General features: G+C 46.4%; 1 pseudogene; it reads right to left on the reverse strand.

The window, feature by feature from the left end:
* Positions 1 to 353: 353 nt before the first annotated feature.
* LOC123106131 (putative disease resistance protein RGA3) lies at positions 354 to 4,453 on the reverse strand (annotated as a pseudogene).
* Between the last annotated feature and the right edge of the window lie 4,895 nt (positions 4,454 to 9,348).

The following is a 9,348-nucleotide window of genomic DNA, read 5'->3' on the forward strand; positions in this document are numbered from 1 at the left end:
AAAAGGACTCAAGAAAGAGGAAATAAAGGCACTTTATTCATTCATTCATGGTAAGAAAAGAACCGCCAACAGTAAAATTGGCCTGTTCACTCCTGCTGCTTCATGCGAAAAAAGAGCACAAGCCTGGTAATTCCATGATTCCTCCCTCAGTTGATGTAGCAGAATGAAGAGTTAACAGCAAGCATTGCGGAATGAAGAGTCGGTTGGTTGTATCTCGCATCTGCTGATGCACAAAAAGATTGCCACAGTGGTGGAGTGGAACCTGCCAGTCTATAAGATTTGACAAGTTAATATTAGGCAGAAATAGAAAAACAATAAAAATAGGGAGGCGACAAGTGTTACCTTGGGTGTAGTTATTCTTCGACGGATAAATGTGGGTTGGTTCTTTGATTTTCTCAATTTGCTCGTCTATCTCAGCGCTGCGCCAATTCATCTCTAGTTTTCGCAGAGAAACCGGGAGGCCCTCCTTGGGCATCGATTGGATTTTTAGACACCCAACCACATGTAACTCCTTGAGAGAAGGAAGGCGATGTAACCCTTGAGGAAGGGACTGCAGACCATAGCACCAGAGAAAATGTAGTTTCTCGAGGGAGGTGAGGAGCTGCAGCGCTTTCTCTTGCTCCTCCGTCAAGCTTTTCATCCTCCCATCATACTGGAATTCAAGTGTGTGGAGGGTCGGGGCGAGGAGGCTGCAAATAGGAGCAACAAGCAATCCACAGATGTTATCCACAATGAGCTTCTCCAATCTAGAGATGTAACCTGCAGGCAATAATTTGGTCCTTGCCACCTTTGAGAGCAGATCTGCTGCTAAGGTGTTGTTGCTGGTAACTTGCAGTTCTTTAAGGTTGACTATGATGAGAGGATTGAATCCTTCCACTGTTAAATTACTGCATCTTATTAGGCTTAGACTGGTGAGAGACGTGAGGTTTGAGAGCAGAGCCATTGACTTCATGCTTTGCTCGCCCCAAACATCGAGTTTCCTCAGGGAAGCAGGGAAAGGGTAAATGGTCTTTGATTCTCCCATGGCCATGGGCCACCGACAGAACAATTCGCCACATCCCCATATTGTTAATGATTGGAGCAATGAGTTGTCCTCCTGAATTTCTCCTCCATTCTCCACAGGCACAAGAACCAGGCCCTTGCAGTCTCTAAAGCTAAGTTTCTGGAGTGAGCTGGATGATGGGAACTGCATTGATATGCATGATACATTTTCAATAACCATATCTTCTAGTTTATCCATATTGTGGTAGGCCAAAGCATCGCCATACCCTCTAACAACCAATAGCTTTCCATCATAAGACAACAATGTTTCTGAATCACCTCTTTTAACATCTAAATCTGTCAGTGTGGAGGTGTGAGGCATGGAGGGCAGAGACATCTTTGGGCACCCAGAAACTTGAAGTCCGCGCAAATTGGTGCAAGATACCTCTGAGAAGGGCATCACACAGACATTGGGACAATCGATGCATATGATTTCTTCAATGCTTGTTAAGGAATGGCAATTAGGTTCCACAGCCCATTCAACAAGTTCTGGCATCTCATAAAACTCGATTATGTTCAAGCGCATAGAACATTTTCCTGGAGTGCCACCACATCGAAGCCCAAATTGATGCATTCCAGAAATTTTCTTCAATTTGAGTCCCTTGAGATTTGGTAGCTTCGCAAAAGGTGGGAGGGTGCTCCAAGATACGCCTTCTAGAGTGAGAGTCTCCAAACTTGCTAACCAGATGTCAAGACACAACCAACTAGGACCAACGGTACCACCATGATTTGCAATTATAAGTGCTCTAAGATTCGAGTGTGGTTGAAGAGCATCAAGGATATCAGCATCTGTAGTTGCTCCATCTCTGCCCCAGAGTAATTCCAGCTCCTTCATATTCTTTTTCAACTTCAGTTTGGCTGCAGTAGCTTCCTCCTTGTTCGACACGTGTTCAATACCACGTATAATCAGTCCTCCTTGAAGCTCTGTCAATGCCCCAAGTTCTGACAGCTCAAATCCCATGCTCCCATTCCTGACATGGAATTCTTTTAGCTCTTGCAGATGCTTCATCTTTCCAACATTGCGAATATTGGAGTGGAGTTTACTTGTAGCATGAAAATCATGTAAATTCTCAAGGTGGCTAAAGTCTTCAGGCAAATCAGAATGACCATTCCAACCATCTAGGTCCAAGAATTTCAAGTGATAAAATCTTGACAGTGTACTAGGTAATCTCATTTCGCTGTCATTGTGAGATGAATTAATTTTGAGGTACTGGAGGTGGATAAGTTTTGAAAATCTGTGTGGAAAAGATTCTGGATTGTTCACTGCTATAAATAGGACATGCAGACTATTTATTTCCTTGAAGCTTCTTTCAAAATCTTGGCGATCCTTTCTTCATATCCTCTAAAAATCATTAAAGTCCACAGATTAGCAATGTCTATCCTCTCCTTAGTTTACACATTTCTTCCTCAAAATTTGCATCATAGTTGTCCCCTATGTTGATAGATAAGTATCGTACAGATTGTGGGATGGCATCAGCTCTGAAATCTAAGCCACTTATACTGAGGCATTCTTGTGCAGAAACACTCTTAGATAGCTCATGCATTACATAGGAGGATCGATCAGCCCAGTCGAATACCTTCATGACAAAACCATTGTCCACTAGTTCTTCCAAGTAATCCCTGCCGGCTTGGTGATTAGTCTCTGATGCCCATTGCATCCCAGAAATGATTGATTTCTGAAGAAGTAAACCTATGATCTTCAGGGAAAAGGCCACAATAGGAAAAGTATTTCTTCAGATGAAAAGGGAGGCAATCGTAGCTAATTTTTAAAGATGGCATGATATCATCACTTCTTTGCTGCTTTAACCACTGATGCTTTTCAAGAACTCCATTCCAATGTTCCTGAGAAAGGTGCTTATGCATTAGTCTACCAACTGTTTTGGCTGCCAACGGGGAACCCTTCAGCTTGCTTGCAATTTTCCGTGCAATACCAGCAAAGTCATCTTCGTAATGGTCAGGTTTGTCTTCTTCACCATTAAATATACATGCTTCAAAGAATGTGAAGAAGTCATTAGGCTCCAAACCTGCCAGTTCTAGTGAATCAACTGTTCCCACCATTTTTGCTAGATTTGGGAATCGGGTTGTGACAAGTAGCATGCTTCCTTTGGTTTCCCCCTTTGTGAACAGAGCTAACAGGGTTTTCCACTGATCCATACTGTCACATTTCCATATGTCATCCAAGACAATTAGAAACCTCTTGGACCTGAGACGGCGCGCAATGGACCTATGAAGATGATCTAAATTGGTTGTTTCATTTGCAACACTGCTGCTTCCTCCTTCTTCTTTTTTTGCAGGTATGCAGGCAAGGATCTCCCTGGTGAGCTTAAGCACATCGAAATCAGTGGATACACATACCCAGACCCTGACCTGGAAGTGCTCTTCAGTCCTGCTATCATTATACAGATGTTGGGCGAAAGTTGTCTTGCCAATATCCCCTGGACCAACTATAGGAAGAACAGAAACAGTCTTAGTCTATGCAACAATGGTGATACGATTGACAGTTTCCTCAAAAATGTCTGCCCTGCCATACAATGTGTCTTGTATAATCATGGAAGCAGTCTGAGGCCGACGTGGGACGACAACTGCCCAGTAACAGGGACTGAGGCTGTTGCTTGGGACACTGTTGATGAGCAAATTGGAGACGGAATCACAGTGGGACTCCATGCCCAGTAACAGGGACTTGATTTTGCTGGACATGGACACTGTCAAAATGCAGCATATCATCACCATGAGCACTAGCAGAGTTGGTTTTGGACCTTTTGGTGACGCGGCCGGCAACAGCCGCAGCAGCAGCAACATCATCATCACTACCATCCCTCTTGGCCTTGGGTGTACGCGAGTAAGAAAAGAAGTGGACCAAGCTGCCTAGGGTGTGGCGAAGAGCAGTACCAGCATGGGGAGCTTGACGGCTGAGGCGAACAACGCCCTCCGGATCCTCTTGGGTGGTGGCGTAGCGGGTGCCGTGGAGCTTGTCATGGATGTGGAAGTAGTGGACCTCATCCAGCAAGTCCTCTGCCTGGTCGGCGTCCCTACTCAGCTTCTCCAACAACCCCTGCAGGCCAGGGTTGTGGCTCCCCTGGACCTGGGCGTTGTGCAGCAGGCCTTGCGTGTGCAGTAGCTTGTCCCTGATCTGCTCCGAGTTGTGGCCGAGCTGGAGGCAGTCCACGTACGCAGCCACCAGGCCGTCGGACAGCGTCGTCCACACCTTGCCGAGGAGCGACTTGGCCGAGCCGAGGGCCACCTCCATCTCTCTACAGACAGAACAGAACACTCTGCCGGCCGCCTTGCCTCGCCGGAGTAGTGGTGGAAGCAGCAGCAGCAGCAGAAAGCAGGGTGGTCTGGTGTTGGTGAGCTGCGAGAGGAAAGTGGCGGGCGGACAGTTTGGAGCTCGGTCGCCGAACTTGGACTTGGATGGCCGCTTGGAGTGGAGAGGAATGGACTCACGAGGTGACGGAAAGGAAAGTGCGGCCTTTCATTCTTCCTTCCACAACCGCACTATGGCACATCAATAATTCCATTCGATCATTTGATGTGTCGGCAGCCACTAGAGGAGGTCTTTCTCATCGTATACAGTCACCTGACTAAACGCCACTGTGCCATGGGATGGGATGGGATGGGATGCCCTCCTCAAATGCGCCTCTTTTGGCCCCTCCTCAATAATGCCACTCTCTTTCACCCCACCAAAATGCTCCGACCCTTTAATCTGTTGGATTATGGATGGGCTTAGGCCCACATAAGACACTAATCCCTGGTTAATCTTGAGACCCATGTATGAGATGGCAGGTGGTGGGAAGTTTAGTCCCATCTTGCTAGTTGAGAAGAGTTGAGACCCTTTTATAAGGGCTGCTCTACCACTTGCCATTGGGAGCTTGGAAAGAGGAGTGGTACACGCACGCTCCTCCTCCTCCGCCGCCCGCCTCGCCATGCCTCGACGCGCGCGCGCCGCGGGTTGCGGGTATGAGCCGAAGCTTATTTTTGCTGCTCAGGAATGGTTAATTAATTGTTAATTAATTAACGAGTCACTTACGGAAGCGCCACTGTCTGAGACATTGGACTGTTCACGGACTCGGTCGTGGGCCTGGCCTAGGCCCATCTACCTGACGGCCTATATAAGAAGGCACTGGCCAGTGGAGTGAACCCTAACTCAGTTCACTCACTCCCTCTCATTCAACCCTAGCCGTCAGCTACTGTTACTCTCTCTGTGCTGCTTCCGGCGATCCCATCCCGACGACCGCGTGCACGGTTGGTCTGGAGAGCAGGTGCCTCCGGAACCCTATCGTTCGATATCCTGCCCGGGAGAACGGCAATAAGGTTTTTGGGGAGCGTCTCGACGCGACTGCTCTCGATCCGTCCCCAACTTCGTCCGCCTCTGCTTCCACTACTTCCCCTGCATCAACACCATGGCCGACGACGCCGCCTCCAAGAAGAAGGCCACGGACGACGCCGAGGCTGCTACTGCCGCCACCGCGTTGGCCTGGCCAACCGGAGGGTATGATCTGTTCATCCCTCGTTTACTCGTACTTATGCTAGCCATATATGTGCTGCTCATAGATGGTTCGATTCTATGTTCTGTACGTGCTAGTATGCTTAGGTATTGCTATGAGATGCATACCTTTTATGCCATGCTTACTGTTTACTCGTGGATAAGTCTAATCGGAAAAGTGCTAATATTTCCAACAACCCAAAAACCTTATTTTGAGCACTTTTCGATTCAAGGCTTTGCTGCTACTCTGAAACCGGAAAAGTTTACCGGGACGCATTTTAAGCGTTGGCAGACTAGGACCACCTTGTGGCTCACAGCGATGAACGTGTTCTGGGTTGGTGGTGTGTCCCTCACAGAAACAATTGCTCCTGAACAGGAGAAGGCGTTTAGGGAGGCAACCACAATCTTTCTGGGAGCAGTTATGAGTGTGATTGGAGACAAGTTGGTTGACGCCTATATTCATATGGGTGTTGCCAAAAACTTGTGGGATGCGCTCGAAGTCAAATTCGGCGCAACTGATGCTGGCAGTGAGCTGTATGCCATGGAGCAGTTCCATGATTACAGGATGGTTGATAATCGTTCTGTATTGGACCAGGCTCATGAGATACAATGCATTGCTAAGGAGCTGGAGCTCCTGAAGTGTGAGTTACCGGACAAGTTTGTCGCGGGTTGCATTATTGCAAAACTCCCTCCTAGTTGGAGGAACTTTGCTACTTCTCTCAAGCACTTGAGACGTGAATTCTCTGTTGAGGATGTCATTGGTCATCTCAGTGTTGAGCAGAACTCGAGAGCAAAGGACTCACACGTGAAAGGGGCAGAGGGTTCTTCTAGCACCAATGTGGTGCATAAGAACTTCCACAAGTTCAAGGGAAAGAACCCTGTCCAGAAGAATACTACCTTTAAGAAGAAGGATAAGAAGAAAGACAAAAAGAGAGATGGTTGCTTTACTTGTGGTTCAGATGAACATTGGGCGAACAAGTGCCCAAACAAGTATAAGAAGCCAACACAGGACTCCAAGTCTGTGAATGTCACTCTGAGCAACAATGATGCGGCATCTGGGTATGGTAATCTGTTTACCATACTTTCAGTCTGTCAGTCCATCGATTGGTGGATTGACACTGGGGCCAATATTCATGTGTGTGCTGATGTGTCTTTGTTTTCTTCCTACCAGGTCGCACGAGATTGTTCCATCCTGATGGGGAATGGCTCGCATGCTTCTGTTCATGGTGTTGGCATGGTAGATCTGAAGTTTACTTCGGGAAAGATCGTGCAACTGAAGAACATGCAGCATGTCCCCACCATAAAGAAGAATCTCGTTAGTGGCTCCCTTCTATGTAAAGAAGGGTTTAAGTTAGTATTTGAGCCTAACAAAGTAGTCATATCTCGGTATGGACTATTTGTTGGAAAAGGATATGATTGTGGTGGTTTGTTCCGCCTTTCCCTAGAGGATTTCTGTAATAAAGTCGTGAACCAAATTCATTCTAATGTGAACGTATCCGAGGTTTGGCATTCACGTCTTTGTCACATAAATTTCGGTTGTATGACGCGGCTAGCTAAGATGGATTTAATCCCGAGTTTCACTTTAGCCAAAGGCTCTAAGTGCCATGCGTGTGTGCAAGCTAAGCAACATCGTAAGCCTCACAAGCCTGCGAAGGAGAGACACCTGGCAACTCTAGAGCTCATACATTCAGATCTCTGTGAGATGAATGGTGTTGACTAAAGGTGGAAAGAAATACTTCATGACTCTGATTGATGATTCCACGAGATTCTGCTATGTGTATTTGTTAAATACTAAGGATGAGGCTCTACACTACTTTAAAGTCTATAAGGCTGAAGTTGAGAACCAACTTGAGAAGAAAATAAAACGAGTCCGGTCTGATCATGGTGCAGAGTACTTTTCAGGTGAGTTTGATTTATTATGTGCAGAACATGGTATTATTCATGAGAGGACGCCTCCCTACTCACCCCAGTCAAACGGGGTTGCCGAACGGAAAAACCGTACTCTAACTGATTTGGTTAACGCCATGTTAGATACATCGGGTTTATCCAAGGCATGGTGGGGGGAGGCTGTTTTGACATCTTGTCATGTCCTGAATAAAGTTCCCACAAAGGATAATGAGACTACTCCCTATGAGCAATGGGAAAAGAAAAGAACTACACTCTCTTACTTGCGCACTTGGGGCTGTTTGGCGAAAGTCAATGTACCGATAATCAAAAAGCGCAAGTTGGGACCAAAGACCGTGTACTGTGTTTTTCTTGGCTATGCCAAGCATAGCGTTGGCTATAGATTTCTAGTGGTGAAATCTGAGGTACCTGACCAGAAGGTCGGTACAATTATAGAGTCTAGGGATGCTACATTCTTTGAGGATATTTTCCCCATGAGAGATATGCAAAGCAATTCTAGACTGGAATCTGATGAGACTCCTGAACCTGCTATTCCGATGGAATATTATGAACATAAAAGTGATAAGAGTTCCACGGAGGATGACGAGGAAGCTCCTGTTAGGAGCAAGAGACAGAGGACTACAAAGTCCTTTGGTGATGATTTCCTCGTGTACCTCGTGGATGATGATACTCCCAGCTCCATTTCAGAAGCTTATGCATCTCCGGATGCTGACTACTAGAAGGATGCGGTCCGTAGTGAGATGGATTCCATCTTGGCTAACGGGACATGGGAGATCACTGATCGTCCTTATGGTTGTCGACCATTAGGATGTAAGTGGGTGTTCAAAAGGAAGCTTAGGCCCGATGGTACTGTTGAGAAGTACAAGGCTAGGCTTGTGGCCAAGGGTTATACTCAGAAAGAAGAAGAGGATTTCTTTGACACTTATTCACATGTGGCTAGACTGACAACCATTCGAGTGTTACTCGCTTTGGCTGCCTCGCATGGTCTTCTCGTTCATCAGATGGACGTTAAGATGGCTTTCCTTAACGGAGATCTAGACGAGGAAATTTACATGCAACAGCTGGATGGCTTTGTAGTAAATGGTCAGGAAGGAAATGTGTGTAAGCTAGTGAAATCTTTGTATGGCCTGAAACAAGCGCCTAAGCAATGGCATGAGAAGTTGAACACTACTCTGACATCTGCTGGCTTTGTTGTGAACGAAGCTGACAAATGTGTATACTATCGCTATGGTGGGGGCGAAGGAGTTATACTGTGTCTGTATGTCGATGACATACTGATATTTGGGACCCACCTCAAGGTCATTGAGGAGGTCAAGTCTTTTCTATCTCACAACTTTGAGATGAAGGACCTGAGTGTGGCTGATGTTATCCTGAACATCAAGCTACTGAGAAATTCTGAGGGTGGAATTACACTTTTGCAATCCCACTATGTTGAGAAGATTTTGAGCCGTTTTGGATATTCGGACTGCAAACCTTCTGCAACACCATATGATCCTAGCGTGCGGATTCGAAAGTTCGAAGGCACATCTATAGATCAATTGAGATATTCTCAAGTGGTTGGTTCACTGATGTACCTAGCATGTGCTACTCATCCTGACATCTCATTTGCTGTGTGCAAACTGAGCCTGTTTGTTTCCAATCCGGGAAATGTGCATTGGCATGCTGTTGAGCGAGTGATGCGTTATTTGCAAGGTACTGCGAACTATGGAATTCACTATTCTGGGTACCCGACGGTACTTGAGGGGTATAGTGATTCGAATTGGATATCTGATGCTGATGAGATGAAAGCCACAAGTGGACATGTCTTCACACTTGGTGGTGGTGCTGTTTCCTAAAAGTCTTGCAAGCAGACGATCTTAACCAGATCGACTATGGAAGCAGAACTCACATCATTAGACACATCATGCGTCGAAGCAGAA

The sequence above is a fragment of the Triticum aestivum genome, chromosome 5A (assembly GCF_018294505.1).
Source record: "Triticum aestivum cultivar Chinese Spring chromosome 5A, IWGSC CS RefSeq v2.1, whole genome shotgun sequence".
Lineage (NCBI taxonomy): Eukaryota > Viridiplantae > Streptophyta > Magnoliopsida > Poales > Poaceae > Triticum > Triticum aestivum.